Below are 17737 nucleotides of genomic sequence, written 5' to 3'. Positions count from 1 at the left end.
TCGGCCCATGCCGAGCCAACTCCTGGCCCATGCCAACCGACGTGCCGCACCATCCTGACGGCTGCCCCGCGGTAGCACCATCCACGAAGAAAGCAACGAAAGATGGTCCTTTGCACGGGCAAGATGTAGAAGATTGCTAAAGGAGGGGGAACAAATATCCTCTAAGCTTTCTCTTTCTTGTAGGGTAGAATAAATCGCTCTCCAAAGTTTATTTAACAACCCACTTAAGGTGGACTTAAATAGGCTTTGAGAGAAATTTATTTCCCTTTCCTAGAAGGATCTAATTTCACATTAAAGAGGAAATCTACATCAAAATAAAAAGCAGTTCTAAGTTTCCTAGAGCAAGAACATCTTTACACCTGCTGCCCTTTCCTACGAGCAGCCCAGTAGGTGTAGGGGCATTTTTGGAGCAAAAAATAATCACAAGGCGACAGATGGATTTTTTAGTAAAAGAGGACCAAACTACCCTTGAGGAACACCGGGATTCTTGCACGCGAGCAGCTAAAAAATGCTCCAAAAAGGTAACAATTCAATATTCATCTCATCAAATCCCGTAACCTCCAAAATATTTACTCCAAAATTATATTAATTGGTTAATTAATGGATTAATTACCCAATTAATCCATTAAACATCAATTAAAACATCCAGATAACCACAACATATATCCCACTCAATCCCAAAACTAGTGATGGACCTAGCTTTTCACACTTTTTTCCATTTTATTACCCTATTTACACAACTATTCAATTTTGTAACCTCCTATTTATTTCTTTTATACTTAATTAGCCAATAAATTGGCTAATTAAGCCAAAACTATAACCACAAAAACCCATTAGTGGCCGGCCACAACTTGGGAAAATTGGGCAAAGCCTAACCCTATAAATAGGCACCCATTTTCACCAAAAACTAATGCCAACACTTTGGCAAAAATCCCAAAATTCCCTAAACACTCTTTCTCTCTAAATTCTAACTTTGGCATCGGAGGTTCTTCGGCCAAAGCCCCCCCATTCATTGTGGGCGCGTGAGGCTCTTGGCCTTAACCTAAGGTGTTAATTGTTTTGTAGGTGCAAAATTTTCCAAGATCAAGGAGGAAGAAATTTGCATCCACACCTTGTTTACTCAATTTCTCCATAACTGTTCTAACTACAACTCTAAGTTTTATGAATCAGACATGCGCCTATTTTTTTTTTTAACTTTTATATTGAATTGTAAAATCAAAATATTAATTTAACAAAACCGAAATATTAATCCACCACAAATAATCAAGGAAATGTTATGAATCTATGATATAGTCGAGAATAAATTAATCATGGCAAACAATGTAATATCGGTTGATGGCACACCCTTTTAACACATTATTGGTAATTATTCAACAAACAATGTAATACTAGCCATCAATTCTATGATTATGGGACTATCTTTATGGCTTGGGAGCAAGACCAGCCTTGAGTTTTGGAATGGTGCCAACATCAATCTTGAAGGAGATAGTCAACACATTGTCGTCCATGCCCATGGTGAACAAGGTGGAGGGGATTGATACAGTTCCTGCATTTGTACTTCCAAATAAAAATTGCTGTGGCTGGGTTTTCTGCATTAGCATTGTACTGGAAGTGCGCAAGTCCCTTGGGAAACACAAAAAGATCACCTGCTTGACACGTTTGCGGAAAGAGGTTGTTTTTGGTGTGAACGAAACCAACGATCAAGGGTACCATCAACGAGGAAAAGTAGCTCTGGGTGGTGGGTTGGTAGTTCTATTTAGAAACAGAAGGACGGCATACGAAACACTCTGCTCATTAAGAGCAGGGAATTCAGCCAAGGATGCCTCATAGCCTTGAAGGCTGTGGGAGGGTCTGTGAGGGTATCCTCCAAAAAAGGCACGAAAGCCGGTGTATGTAAAGAAGTTTCCATTTACTGTTCCATTTGTTGGAATGTATACATATATACTTTACACTAACAGGAACTCCTAGAACACCAATTCGATAATTACATCTCAGTTTCTAACTTGCAGTAGACATGGTAGTGATTTAAGATGATTCTCCTACTCATTAGGAGACCTATATACTCTTATGGTGATAGTCCCAAAGCAAAGAGTGCTTTTCTCTGTGAGCAGGGAATCCAATTTATAAATTAAGGTATACACAACTTCCATCTACCATGGAAGTTGGTTATAGACTCCATTGCTTTCAGTTCCAATCGTGGATGAGTTGTGGATGAGTGATATCATGTTCGTGATTCAGTTTGAAACACTATGGATGTAACTCCTCAATTATAAGGAATGATTTTACATGTGTACAAAACTCATATTGATTTATAATTCAAGCATGATGACTTATCTTTGTCACAACTAGTTTGAGTCCAATAAAACTCTTGATTATCTGTAAAAGAATCCCATGCAGAACTCTGTAAGCTTTAAGGATATTTTCAAGATAATTACTATGATTAAAATCAATAGTAATGCCAAGGAAAAACTCTTAATTTTCCTAATCATTCGACGGCCTCGATTGCTTAGGCCGAAGATGTAAAATTGGGTTCAAACATTGCCCCTAGCTTTCTTGGGCTTCGGCTCATATGCCGAATGGTCAATGAAATTACTGGTCAATGCCCAACAAAATGTCGTTTCGTCAGAAAAATCTAGCCCGGCAATAAATAGGATCGGACCTTCTAGTGGAAATGTGAGAGTGATGATGACTCAGAGTTCTGTCAAATAATGACAGCTGCACAAGCAGAGTACCTTGAACTAAGAGTATTTCACCTAAAGGACTCCAACCACATCTACATAAAAGACTACCAGCTAGTGGCCTTACTCTCTTTTACCTCGTCATGAGCTAATTTTCCTTCATAGACGTAACCGAACTCCCTTTCGAATCAGCCTCGTCGAACTCGACAAATACAAATCATGATTTTCAGAGACTATAGGAATGCACCTTGCCCAAATCATGACAACCCAACCTTGGCCAACACCCCACAATGCTTGTGGTCAAGCTCGCCAAATGATGCTGTTAAGAATCCATAGATGGACTTGTATTTGAACCAAGGCTCCTGGACAAATGTAAACACGGAAATTCCTGCGATGAACGAGACAAGAACACTTGTACAAAATAATATTTGTATTGATGATTTAGGGGTTACAATCTCTTCTACAAATTTAGCCTCTGATTCTATCTTTGTAATGGGTGGATTTGATGTTGTTGGTCCAAAGGGCCATTGGGGCTTGATCTTGGGATAAACAGTTGTACGGATTTGTTGACGTCGTTGATCCAAAATGCCATCGGGGCTTGATCTAGGGATGAACGAATGATGAATGATGGACACTTTTTTGAAGGGTCGTCGGGGCTTGATCTTGAATTAGTGGAAGTTCTTCAAGGGCCGTTGGGGCTTGATTTTGAATGAGGATTTGACGAAGAACGAAGAGAGCTTTCTTGGTCCTCCGGGATTTGCTTGGGAGCTTTGGAGTTTCAAAGCTTCAAGGTTGTGGTGTGAGGTGAATTGGTTATGAATTGGTCCCCCCAAAATGAATGCCTTGGCCTCCTATTTATAGAATTCCAAAACTTGATTTTTTGGATTTAAATAATTAGATGAAATAAATCATTCCTGCCAGGTGTTGACACGTGTCCCGTTTAATGACTTTTCTGATTTATTTTGATTTTTCGTTTAGTCACATGCTATGTGTAATATTTATGTGACATATAAACGTTGAAATTTTAATTATTGATCAACATTTATTTCACCGAAATTTCGATCTCTACAAATACCCCCACTTCAAGGCGCGTCGTATACATGTGATTGTCACGTGTATGAGATGCGTTTTGAAGTCCCTTATTGTAGATGTCGATCCGAGGGCCATCGAGGCTTGATCTTGAATCGGGCTGGAGATTTCTTCAAGGGCCATTGAGGCTTGATCTTGAACTTTGTTTGAAATTTCTTCAAGGGCCGTCAGGGCTTGATCTTGAAGGTTGAAATTGGACCACAAGGAGTTTCACGTGGTAGATGATCTTTTGCTTTGGTAGTGGGTGAATCGGCACGTATTTTGTTGCGCTTGTTGACTTTCCACAGCTTTGATCTTGAACTGGTTCGGAGGATTTTCTGGTTTCCTCCAATTGTTGACTTTCCACAGACTTATTCTTGAACTGAGTTGGAGGATTTTCTGGTTTCCTCCAATTGTTGACTTTCCACAGCTTATTCTTGAACAGGGCTAGAGGGTTTTCTGGTTTCCTCTAAAGGACTTTCCACAGACTTAATCTTCAACTGGATTTGATTCAAGGGTGGTGGACACTTGATCTTGAATCGGACTTGTAATTTCTTTAAGGGCCGTTGAGGCTTGATCTTGAACTTAAACATAACCACGAGCAGTTTCAGGACATGCATGCTTTGAAAGAACAAGGAAGTTCGCAGCATTTTCATATGAACCCTAAGCAGTTTGGTCAACAGTGTGATCTTCAAGATTGATGGACTCTTCTTCCAGTTGGTGACTTGATCTTTAAGGATTATCGAGACCTTGTTCTTCGGCGATAGTGCCAGCGAAAGGTTGTTGAAGCTTCTCGAGCTCTTTGATTATAACAACGATGGCAGGCTTGGATTTGACTTAGACCCATCCGTCTGAATTATGTAGTTCTACCGAGAAGGGTGTTCTGCGATAATGATTTGTTCCAGCTCATCGTTTACGTTCTTCTTTGCTTGTTTCTTTCGCCTAGTCGAAGTGGTGCGCAACCTTTTGCCTTTAAATGGTCCTTCAGAGCATCACTTTTCAGCCACTCATCCATGCTTGGCAGCTTCAGTGTAAAGAGCCAACACCATATCAACTGTTTTGAAATATTTGCTGAGGAAATTCGAGATCCGTCAACAGTTGAAGATGAGTACTCGAGAGCAACGCTAGGTAAGCAACCAGGCAAAGGTTCCGGGCAATCAGTTCCTAATCGGATGTTTAATTTCAGGTTCCGACTGATTGCTTCCTTTCTCCTTGTTCTGCAGGTAGGAGCAAGGGAAAAGGAAAAGATAAGGAAAAAGCATGATATGAGATACCTTTGCTTTCGACCCCGATGATATGAGATACTTTTGCTTTTGAAGAAGTAGCGGATGATCAGCACATGTATTTGTTGAGCTTGTCTCCACATGCTTCGATGCATCATTTTCACTCGCCTCTTCTGTTCTCCAAGCAGATGTGGTATCTTCTCTAGAAGCATAAGATGTTGAGATAATGGGTACTTCAAGAGTAGTGCTGGGTGAGCAATCAGGAAAGGGGTTCTAGGCAGTCGGTTCCTTACCAGGAGCTTGAGTGGAGGTTCCGACATATTGCTTTCTTTATCCTTGTCTTCGCAGTGAAGAGGGAGGACAAAGAAAAGGATAGGGAGAAAGCATGCTATGAGATACTCTTGCTCTCAACCCCAGTGATATGAGATATCTTTGCTCCGGTGTGACTTGGTTGAAAAGGCGTTTCCAGGGAGGAAGAAAACTGAATATGTTGAGAGGTTTTAGTTGGAGATGTATTCTTGGCAAGGAAGAAAAGTCAGGCGTTTGTATTTTCAGGGAGGAAGAAAACTAAGTTTTGGTTGCAGATGCATTCGGCAAGGAAGAAGAGTAAGGCTGGATGTGTGCCTTGCTGTAGAGGATGGAGGTCGAATTATATGGTGAGTTTCCAATAGCAAGTGGCGGGGTGGATGTGGCCTTGTCACCCATGCTTGTCGGCCAAAAGTCGAGTAGGTGGAAATAATGGACTTCACACGCTTTCAACTTTGTTAGTGATTTCTGGCAAAGTTGCACGTGATAGCCGAAAGCTGAGATTGCGTATGAAAAATGTTGACGGACTTTACACAGGAAAATCCGGGTTTTGAAATTCGAAGAGCGGTGTCTCTTCGATTTTTTATTTTTTATTTTTGAACAAGTGGTTGTGTTGCCTCTTCTTTTTAAAGAGGTGTCACTTGCATTCAACATGCACACTTTAAAGATTGCTCGCCTTTGAAAATTGTCTTTGCTGTATTTATGAGATTTTACTCACTTCAACCCTTTTCTTTTACCATCTTTTTGGAAATGGCTAACTCGTCTAACATTTGCTTAGATTTGAGTCTCAGTAGTGACACAGGTGCACTGCGTCAGGGTAATATATGGCGCCCGTCCTTCTCATCTTCTAATAGCCTTCTTACAGTTGAAGACTCTGTAATGAGGGATGCAGCAACGGCTACGGTTGTAGCTAGGAACCTCATCACTCCTAAAGATAATAGGATACTTTCACGACGATCCGATGAATTAGCTGTTTGAGAGTCCCAGGCTCTCAGTGTCCAGTGTGCGAACTCTGTTTCCAACATGGGCGAACGCTTACTTGTTTGAACTCACCAAGTTGAATCATTGACAACCGAGGTGGTAGCTCTTAATCAAGTGATCAGACAACTGAAGCACAAGAATAGAGAGTTGCATGTGCTTGCAAATAATTATTCGACGAGCATGAAGATGAAGCTTGATTAGTTGCTGGACTCCGAAGGTCGGATTCAAAGTGACAATCGGAGATTTATGGATGTATTCCAGAGGCACCTTTTGCCTTCGTCATCTGGAGTTCGACCAAGTATTGAGGCCCTGAATAATCCATCTCCAGTGCCTCCCTCTTCTAGGGTTCCGCCGAGTACTAAGGCTTCACATAAGTGACATTTGTGAAAGCTCCCTCTTTTTTTTTTTTCTTTCCCTTTTTTTTTTTTTTTTTTTTTATTTTACGCACCTGTAATTTCTTAGAGATATCAATGGACATGCTTTATTTTATTCAGTATGTTGTGCTAAACAAAACGTGTATCTCACTAAGATGTGTTACTTCCTTTTTTTTTTTAGATGGGGCCTACTACACTATTCTTTTACCCTTTTTTTTTTAGACGAAAACTTTCTTCCTTTCAATCATTCTGTCTCCACCACCCTTTTCACTTTTTTTTTTTTTTTTTTTTTATTTTTTTTATGGTGCCTGATGCACACTATTCTTCCACCCCTTTTTTTTTTTTAGACGAAAACTTTCTTCCTTTCAATCATTCTGTCTCCACCACCCTTTTCAATTTTTTTTTTTTTTTAATGGTGCCTGATGCACACTATTCTTCCACCCTTTTTTTTTTATTTTTTTAGACGAAAACTTTCATCCTTTCAATCATTCTGTCTCCACCACCCTTTTCACTTTTTTTTTTAGATGGTGCCTGATGCACACTATTCTTTCACCCTTTTTTTTTAGACGGAAAACTGTCTTCCTTTCAATCATTCTGTCTCCACCACCCTTTTCACTTTTTTTTTTTTTTTTTGACTTGCTAACAGTAGCTTGCACTTTCTTTTGTGTGTACATAATCATATTTTCACAGTGCACCATCCCATCACCTCTCATTTTGGTTTTCTTTCCCAGGCACGGGTGGTTGTTTGCACAATTTGCACAGTCACGGACTTGCGTTTTGAATAGCCATCGCATTTCATTTGTTTCTCCGGGGACCGTTATATATATATGGGACTGCACCGTTGCTTGTACACTCATTACACAGCCACCGCATAACCATTGCACAGCCGCTACACTTGTCTTGTATCCTAACTACACTGTCCCGCAATCCTGTGCTGCTGCTGACTGCAATCACAACTGCTTGCACTACTTCCTCGCTGCACTGTGTTCTTCGCGCCTGCTATCTATTGAACTTGGCGCTGGACAAAAAGGTAGCTGCAAGTGTAGGTTTCTTGGCCGTGGTGAAGGAAGAGACGAAGGCAGCATTCTGGGGTCGCATACATTCGTATATGCAGTGAAGGAAGACACGAAGGCTGCCAGTGCAGGTTTGCAGCAAATTCCTTTGTGAGGCTTATTTGTTTTAAGTCGAGGACGACTCTGACATGCATATATATATATATATATATCCTAGAGCCGCACGCAACATGCATTTATACATATATATATCCTGGAGCCGCACACACTTATTTGTATGCGTTTATATATATATATATATATATATATATATATATATATATATATATATATATATATAACCCTGACGTTAGTTGTCCCATCTTGGATGCTTTTGACATATTGTACGTACATATATATATATATATATATATGTTGAGTGTCTCATGGCTTGTCCCGTCACTTTGCATATATATATAAGTTGGCTGGCGGTTGTCCCATCATTCTGCATGCATATATATATATGTGGAAGTTGGTTGTGATTGATACCGTGCACACATGTACATGTATATGGAAATTGATTTGTCCCTTCACCAAATCGTGTACTTGTTTCATCACCATGCACATAATATAATGTCTTTTTTTTTTTTTTTGTTTATGCACAATGTGTGTGCTCCCACTGATGGATTTGTTTGCTGTGATGCGAGATTTTTTTAATTTTGAGAAGGCAGAACAGGCTGCTGGGGTCCTCACGAAGCTTTTCAGAGACATGGTAGTTGGTGGTGGAGTTAGCAGGTTGCCTAGTGCTTGTGCCAGAGACTGCAACGGGGTCTCGCTGTGTAGTGCTTTTTTATCACAGTTTTCCTTCGGTGGTGCGCTGCCGTGTGGTACTGTGCAAGAGCCTGCAGCGGGGCTGCATAGCGTAATGCCTTTTGGTCACAGTTTTTTCTTGGTGGTGACATCGACGTGCGGTGCAAGAAACTGCTTGCGTAATCGCTGCGGGTTTGCGTAGTGCGATTGCCTAGCATTTTGGTTTCCTTTGCCACTGTAGCATGCTTTGAAGGACCATCCTGTAGCTGCCATCTTTATCGTGCTGCTCAAGTTTTGTGGTTGATTTGCGGTCATGGTATTTTTCAAATGTTTTAGGAACAACACCATCACCATTCTTGCGAAGGAAGGCGATTCACAAGATAAGGGAACAACGTTGAAGCTTTACCCGCCACTAACTGGTCCTAAGGCGCTTGCTTTTCTCGTGAAAGACAATTCCATGCATATTAAGTTGTGGTCTTCTGAAGTATCTTAGGAGGTGGTAGACGTTGTTCAACCAAATACGAAGAAAAATGTGTGCACATTGAGGGTTCTTATTTTGAATCATTTGCACCATGCTCGTGACCATCATCCGGCCTCGTTTAAGCTTCTTGGTGATCACATTTGCAGCGGAGCCATGGCTTGGAATGGTACCCTGTCAACTACTGGAGAAGCCGTCTTTGATGAGTTTTATGGGGAGTGGCTTGAAGATGTCTTAAGCCGATCTAAAGATGTGCTTACTAAAGTGGGCCTTTACCACGCTGTGTACGCATCTTTGTTTAGTTATGATCGTCATCCTTCCGTCCTTCGGGCGTTCTTTGAGCATTGGTGTTCAGGGACCAACACACTTCACAAGGCATATGGGGATATGTTAATTTCACTGTGGGATCTTCACAGGATAGGAGGCTTGCCGATCCATGGTAAGTTTTATGACGAGGTCGTTCCCAGCGCGGAGGAACTTTCTCTTTGCAATAGCCGAGGATTGCCTGCGAGTTGCCATTATTTATTTTGGGCGTATCACAAGCTTTTCCAGGATGCTCAAGGTAAATCAGGCGGGAGGATTTCCTCATGGATCTGATTTTGGTACTAAGAGGCCATGAGGTATAAGAAGTCTTCGAAGAAAAGTTGTCGTAACAAGACCACTAGGCCAAAGGGAAACTCAGACCCGTCCGGTGTTATTGGCTCAACCAGGCGCCGCTCTTCTGACGAGTTGAGAGCATTTGAGGATCTTGGCATAGTATCAGAGCATGTGGATGAGTTTTACCTAGCTGCTTTCTTAGCTTGTTGGCTTTGTAAGTTTGTTTTCCTGACAGGCGACGTCAACTTAGTTCGTCCTGTTATCACGCTGCCAGTTAAGGACGAGTTCAAGAGTAATCCAGTGACCCGTGTTTATGCTCGTTGGTGGTCAAAGGTATATTATAAGAACTTGGGGATGGCAAGTGGTACCAATTATTCTCACTCAGGCAATGATATGTCGAGAGAGGGCTGTCATGTGGTTCCTATGCAAGTGGTAGCTCTTCATTGCACCAGTGCGGCTCCCTTACAAGATAGACATGTAGCTTTAGCTCCTCAACGCCCATGCTTGTCTCTTCGACATCCGGATGCTTCTGAATAGGCGGGAGATGAAGTTGACTCGCACGAAGATGGATTTATTCTGCAACAGGGTCAACAAGTTTCAAACAAGCGATCACTTGAGGATGTTCAGGTTGACAGCGATGTCAATTTTCGTCATAAGAAGAAAGAAGTGTTTAGACCTCCTCTACTCGATGATCGTGTGCCATTTGAGAGAGACGTATGTACTTCATTTTCTCCCGTGATTTCTTATGCTTTCATCATTTTAGCTTTCGTTTCTAACAGCTTTCTTTGTCTTCTTTAGGTTGGGCCTTCTTGTTGTTTTGATTTGGCAACTACAGATGTTTATTCCTATATGGAGATGCTATTTGCGGGTGAACTACCTACAGATAGGGAGATCAGTGATCCGCCTGGTGCAGAGCTTGTTCCAAATCCGCCGAACTTCCCAAGTTTGCCATGTGTAGGTGAAGGTATGCAAGAACCCGTCATGCATCCAACACCTTTGCCAGCTAGCTCTAAGATCTCTTTGAGAGGGCCGAACCTTAGCGGTACTGAGCAAGTCATCCATCGCATCAGTCTTAGTGCTGCAATGGATATCAAGAGCCATATAGAGAAAATGATTTCTAAGTGCCCATTGGAAGATCTTACGTTGCTCAATGAGGATTTGTCGAAGCTTGTTTCTGTGATTGACAACCTTAACGTTGATTCTTCATCCTTGAAGATCAAGATTTCTGAACTTATGGCCGCCTCGACTGAGTATTCTTCCTTGCGTGCTATTTCCTTGGAGAAGTTGAGTCCAGATGTTAGAGCTCATCAGCTAGCAACAATAAAATCGTCACTGGCTCAAGTCCAGTCTTCTCAGCAAGCTGCTTCGGGAGATTATCAAGTTACAGAGACTTCTTTAGCTTTTGTCCAGGTGTGTCTAGATGCGTTGGCGAGAGAGCGAGAGCAGTTGGTAATCGAAGCATCGCAACTTGAAAGTGTTCTCACGGAGCAGGGAACTACACTTTCTCAGTACTAGGAGGAGATTTCACGCCTAGAACGAGAGAAATGCATGACTATGGAGTTGCCCATCTTGTCTCCCACCGAGGCAGAGACTTTGAAGACTTTGGAAAGCTTGCTTAAAGATCGTCTTCGTAGTTTTGGGGACATAGTTTTCAAGTAGTATCTTCTGTTTTTTTTTTTTTTTTTTTTGTAATAAGGCTTTTGGAGCCGACTCCTTCTTTCAAAGAAATAAAGTATTTACATTCTTGAATTTGCTCTTCATTCTTCAAAGTGTTTTTTTTTAGATGGTGTGACTGTACTTGAAGTTTTGACATTTAAAGTTGCCTACGTACCCTTTGTTGAGAAGAGATCAAGTCATAACGTAGTTGAAATGCATTTTTTTTTATGATGATTTTGCCGTACATAGTTTATGCTCTTGCGGGCCAGGAGCTTTGGTTGTCGCCTTTTAGGGGTAGTAGCGCTTCAAGAATCTTCCATTGATAGGGCCAATCTTCAAGTCGTCTTCTGCCATGATTAAGTGAGCGCCGTTGGTGTAGACCTCTTGTATTACGTATGGTCCATCCCACTTTGATGTGAACTTTCTTTTTGTCTTGTGAGTTGTGATGATAGGCCTACGCAATGCGCTGACGAGATCTCCAGTTTGGAAAGATCTTGGGCGGACCTTCTTGTTGAATGCCTTAGATAGCCGTGCTTGGTAGCATTCCAAGTGTTGTTGAGCTTCGAGCCTTCTTTTGTCGAGTGCTTCCAACTCTTGAAGGCGCAACTTTGCATTCTCTTCATCAGTCAAGCCTTCTTGTATAACAATTCTCAGTAAGGGGATTTGACTTTCGAGCGGTAGAACAACTTCCACACCATATACAAGAGAATAAGGCGTAGCTTGGGTAAGAGTCCTATGTGTCATCCGATATGCCCAAAGTGCTTCTCTTATTCTTTCATGCCAGTCTCTCTTTGTTCGGCCGATCACCTTTTTTAAGAGATTGCACAATGTTTTGTTGAATTCTTCTGCAAGACCGTTGGTCGGGGCATGATACATGGAAGACTTGTGCTGCTTGAACTTGTATTTCTCACAAAGCTCATCCACGAGTCGGTTGGAGAATTGCTTTCCGTTGTCAGTGATGATGTAGTGAGGCACCACATATCGGTGGATGATGTGCTCTTTGATGAAACGGATGACAGTTTCCTTCTTTACTTCCCTTAGGGGTATGGCTTCAGCCCACTTGGAGAAGTAATTTGTTGCAGCTAGGATGTAAGCTTCTCCTGTAGATGACTTTGGAGTAATTGGTCATACGACGTCCAATCCCTATGCATCGAATGGCCATGAAGCAGCTGTAGGGTGTAATGGCTTAGGTGGTTGGTGTATGAAGTTGGCGTGGAATTGGCAGGCTTGGCACCTTTTGGCATGTTCCAGGTAGTCCTTCACTATGCTTGGCCAGTAGTAACCCATTGTTTTGAGCTGGAAATGTAGCTTTGGTCCAGATTGATGCGCCCCGTATACGCCTGAGTGTGTTTCTTCCATGGCTTGATTAACTTCTTCCTCACTTAGGCATCTCAGAAGTACTCCTTCGAAACAGCGTCGGTAGAGTATTTCTTTGTAATAGAGGAAGCGAGGTACTCGTTGAAGTATTTCGGAGTGGTGTCTAGGATCATCTGGAAGTTTTCCATACTCTAAGTAATCGATCAGCGGTTGTCTCCACTCTTCAACATCAACTGGAAGTACTGAGATGACATTTGTATCATTCAGTAGCATTTCGGTGACGAGGGGGATCACCCATCTTCGGTAGAATGGCACGTCTGCAGCTTCGTCTTCTCCTAATGTCATGCTTGAGGCTACATTGGTAAGAGCGTCTGCCATTTGATTTTCTTTTCTTGGCACATGTTCTAATGTCACAGTCTCAAACTCTTGTAGCAGTTGAGTTGCCAGCCGGAAGTATGGGATGAGATCATCTTTCCTCACCTCATATTCAGTTAAAAGTTGATTGATTATGAGCTTGGAGTCGCCAAATACCTCAAAGGTTGTGATTCCCATGTTGATCGCCATTTGGAGTCCGATGATCAGTGCTTGGTACTCAGCGACGTTGTTGGAGCATAATTTGTTTTGTTGAAAGGAATAAGGTAATATTTGCCTTTGTGGCGACATGAATACTACTCCTGCCCCTGCTCCGTCTGCTCGTGCAGATCAGTCGAAGAACATCGTCCATGTCGGGAAGATGTCGATATAGAACACTTCCTCGTCAGGCAAGTCGTCTGAGATTTTCCAATCAGCTGGGATTGGGTGATCGGCAAGAAAGTCTACTAGCGCTTGTCCCTTTACGGCTTTAGCTGGTACGTAGATAATCTCATATTGGTTAAGAAGCAGCGCCCATTTAGCGAGTTGCCCTGCCAAGACTGGTTTGGACATGACGTATTTGACCGGGTCAGCTTTAGCAACCAAGTGGATGGTGTAAGCATGCATGTAATGCCTGAGTTTCTGGATGGCGAACACCAAGGCAAGGCACATCTTTTCTATTAGGGAGTAGTTCAACTCGGCGCCGGTGAAGGTTCGGCTGAGGTAGTAGAGCGCTCATTCTTTCTGGGATTCATTCTCTTGCGCCAAGAGTGCTCCAACTGAACTTTCCTGAGCGGCGATGTACAATATGAGTGGTTTCCCGGGCACAGGCGCCCTCAAGACAGGTGGACTTGACAAATACTTTTTTATGCTTTCAAAAGCATTGTGGCATGCTTCGTCCCATACAAACGGAACATCCTTCTTCATAAGTCAGCTGAACGGTTGACAACACCCTACAAGGTTAGAGATGAAGCGTCTGATGAAGGCTAGCCTTCCTTGTAGACTCGTGCAGGTTTCTTGGCTTAGGCATGCTTTGAATGGCCTTGATTTTTTATTAGTCCACTTCAATACCACGGTGCTTGACAATGAAGCTGAGGAACTTTCCGAAGGTGACGCCAAACGCACATTTTAACGGGTTCATCTTGAGGTTGTATTTTCGCAGCGTTTCAAACACTACTCGCAAATCCTTCAAGTGATCTGATCTTTTCTTTGTTTTGACCACCACATCGTCCACATAACATTCTACGTTCTTGTGTAGCATGTCATTGAAGATTTTCTGCATTGCGCGTTGATATGTAGCTCCAGCGTTCTTTAGACCAAAGGGCATCACCTTGTAACAATAGATACCTCTTTGAGAGCCATACGAATTTGATTGTATGCAGAAGAGCCGTCCATGAATGACAATGCCTCGTGGCCAGTGGTTGCGTCCACTATGATTTCGATGATTGGCAAGGGTAAGTCGTCCTTCGAGCAAGCGTCGTTGAGGTCCCGGAAGTCTACGCAAACACGTATTTGTCTAGAATTCTTAAAGACGATGACGATGTTGGAGATCCACTTGGGGTATTGCACCTCTCGAATGAATCTTGCTTCGATTAGCTTGTCAATCTCTGCCTCCATTTGTGGAATGAGCTCAGATCGATAGCGCCTTTAAGTTTGCTTTATCGGTCGCATTCCAGGCTTGACTGCAAGATGATGTACAGCGAGGACAGGGTCAAGGCCGGGCATTTCTTTGTAAGTCCAAGCAAAGATGTCTTTGTACTCTGATAGCAGTTGGTAGTGCTCCTCTATCTCGTCTGCTCTTAGCAGTGCACTTACAAAGATAGGTTTTTGCTCATCTTTTGTGCCCAAGTTGAGCTCCTTAAGATCGTCAACCGTGGCTTGCCCCCATCCTCAAGTTATGGTGGTGCAACAGTGACATATTCTTCAGGGATCTCGTCTTCTTTGCCTTCTTGGATCGTGATGTGGAAGACATCTTAGACTTCCCCTTTAGTGTCGTCCTCTTGGGCTTGTTGGCATGAAGATTGTCCCAGTGGATGATGGTGCGTCTTTTTACTTTCAATGGTCCATTTGAATCAACCTCCAAGATTGCTTGGTGCTTCATCCTTCAAGGAATTGAGCTTTGAATATTGCCTTTTTCTGCTAGCCTGTCGAGCTTTTCTTCCTTTGACGTTGTTTCCCTATTTTCAGAAAACTTCCTGTTGTTTTCAAGTCTTTCCAAAGCTGACTAACGAGGAGGAGAGCTGGCCATGTGGCTTTGCTTCTTAGGGTTTGAGAACCTTTCAAAAAAAGAGCTTCGTGATGTTGGCCTGTTAAGCCTCTTGAAGACGGAGGTTTAGTTTTGACCACCAATGTGATCAAGGGCCGACGTTCTGGGTCTTGAACGATTCATCCTATCGAAGACTGGCGTTCGAGGGGCGGATTTAGGCTCCTCTCGATCTTGTTCAGTGTTCACGCTGATATGTTGAGTGCTAGCAGTTTTCGCTTTGCTTGAAATCTTCACAGGTGCATTTGGTGTGAAGCCAAGTCCAGCTTTGTTGTTGTTAACTCTGTAACCATGCTTCTTCAACTTCTTTTGTGTCTCAGTGAGGTCACGTTCATTGTTGTTGATGGTGTTTAAAACCTTTTTCCCAAGATTCGAAGAAGAAGCGAAGTCGTACCCAGCTTTTGACATGAGTTTGTAGGCGTTTAGATCAAAACCTTGTGGTAATCTTGCAACCTTAACATTGCTTAGTTATGTCAGAAGTAAAACTGCATTCGTCTTGAGCTTTACATTATCCATGTACCGCTGTGCATCGGCTTTGCTTGCTTCAGTTTTGAACGGGGATTGACTATTCTTTCTTCTTGACATCGGGATGTATCGGAAAACGGGTGTGTTTGATCCATTTGAGGGCGTCCTACTCCCTTTGGTTGTTGCAGGTTTAGCAAGCTCATCATCGTTCTTGTTTGAAGACGGCATGGCTTCTCCTTCTTGCTTCTTGGGCATGGCTTGCCACTCCTGCTTTTTAGGTGTTGCTTTGCCCGTGGATTTGATCTCTTTTGGAAGAGCTTCGGGCACCATGTCTTCATCCATGTAGAACTTGGCGTCTGCAAAATGTGATTCGGCTTCGGTGAATGGTTTGGTGTCGCCATAAATCACCTTCACTCATTCTCGGTAGAATTTTAAGCATTGGTGAAGGGTGGACGGTACTACTCCATTCGCATGGATCCAAGGCCTTCCTAAGAGCAAGTCGTAGGAAGTTCTTGCATCAATCACGTGGAATATCGTGCTTGACTTGAGTTCACTAATAGTCATCTCCACTCGAATCATGCCCATCGCTCTTTGTCCTCCTTGATTAAAACCTTGGATTAGTAGACGACTTAGGGACAGTTCCTCCACCTTGATGCCGATTGTAGCCATTGTTGACTTTGGCATGATGTTGATGGCTGATACACCATCCACAAGCATGTGGTTGACTTTGTGCTCCCTTACGTACCCCAAGACAAAGAGAAGACGGTTATGAGGCTTTGATCCCAACAGTAAATCTTCGTCAGTGAAGTTGATTGCATCATAGGTGGCACAACATATGGCACATTCTTGTGGCCGAAGCTTCAAGCCTTCATTCTTGCTTTCTTGCACTTCGTGGTCATTGGGACTTTCCAAGACCGCTGCAAATGCTCTTCGCATCTTCTTTGGCAATCGTAGCGCTTCCTCAATGCTAAAGTGTGTTGGCAGACCTTATTCGAGCGTGAGAGTTCTTTCTCCCTCAGTGGTGATATCTTTTCCTTTTGAAGGTTCTTCCATTTCTACTTCGACCATGTGGCATGCAGTGATAGTGCACTGTTAGAAGAAGTCATTCGGGAAGTACTTGTGCAAAGAGACAGGAATGCGTGGCTCTTGCTTTATAGGTTCTCCATCATACGTTGGCTTATCAACTTTTACGTTTCTTTTAGGCTTCCTACTGTTGCGGCGACGGTGTTTTCTCACTTGTTCCACCTTTGGTCTTGTGGATTGTGGTTTTGGTTTCCTTGTTTTTTTGTAAGTCACCAATGTCCATCCTTCTTCATCATCGGTATGTGCATCCTGTTCGTTTACCCTCGGCGATGGTTACGCAGAAGGTATCGTGCAACTTGAGCATTGATAGGAATGGTCAGGTGTTGTTTGGAGAGGCACAGGATCGAAAGATTCAAATGCAATTGTAGTAGTATGTGTTGTGGCCGTGTCTTCGAGGTCGAGCTTGATTCGCCCTTGTTGTGCTAGCTTCATGATGAGCTCTTTGAGGATGAAACACTTACCCACAGGATGGCTTACGATTCGATGGTACTTGCAGTACTTAGGATTGTTTATGCGATTAATTTCTTCAGGCCGCTTGCATTCGGGTAGCTCGATTACCTTTTTTTCCAGCAAGTCATCTAACATTGCATCCATGTCTGAGTCAAGAAAAGGGTACGCCTTCTGCTCCAATTCCCTCAAGGTGTTTTTGTACCTTTCTTGGGTGTGAGGAGGCTCACTTCTCTTTATCTCCTTTGCTTTGGTTTTGGAGGAGATCTTGATAGGTGCGGAGGCAGTCTTGACGGGCGCAGTGCTGACGGTGAACGCTTCCTTGAGGGGTTTCTTCCCAGTCTTATCTACATTTGGGGAGAACATCTTATCCTTCTTGAAGTCGGTGATCGGTTCTTTCTTCCCGTGATGGGCAATACTTAGCTCCATGTCGTGGGCATGGGTGGCTAACTCTTCAAATGTCCGTGGTTTGATGCCTTGAAGAATATAGTGTAACCCCCATTGTATGCCTTGGACGTACATCTCGATCGAAGAGATCTCTAAGAACCTATCCTTACAGTCGAGGCTTAGATTGGGCCATCGGTTGATGTAGTCCACGACTGGCTCATCCCTCTATTGCTTCGTGCTTGTAAGCTCTAGCATGCTCAC

The 17737-nt window shown here is 42.9% G+C and overlaps 1 pseudogene; it reads right to left on the bottom strand.

Annotated features, from left to right (window-relative positions):
* Nucleotides 1-1421: 1421 nt before the first annotated feature.
* LOC126590275 (putative germin-like protein 9-2) lies at nucleotides 1422-2225 on the bottom strand (annotated as a pseudogene).
* Nucleotides 2226-17737: the final 15512 nt, after the last annotated feature.

The sequence above is a fragment of the Malus sylvestris genome, chromosome 11, assembly GCF_916048215.2.
Source record: "Malus sylvestris chromosome 11, drMalSylv7.2, whole genome shotgun sequence".
In the NCBI taxonomy this organism is placed as follows: Eukaryota; Viridiplantae; Streptophyta; class Magnoliopsida; order Rosales; family Rosaceae; genus Malus; species Malus sylvestris.
This window is presented reverse-complemented; position numbering and strand designations above follow the sequence as displayed.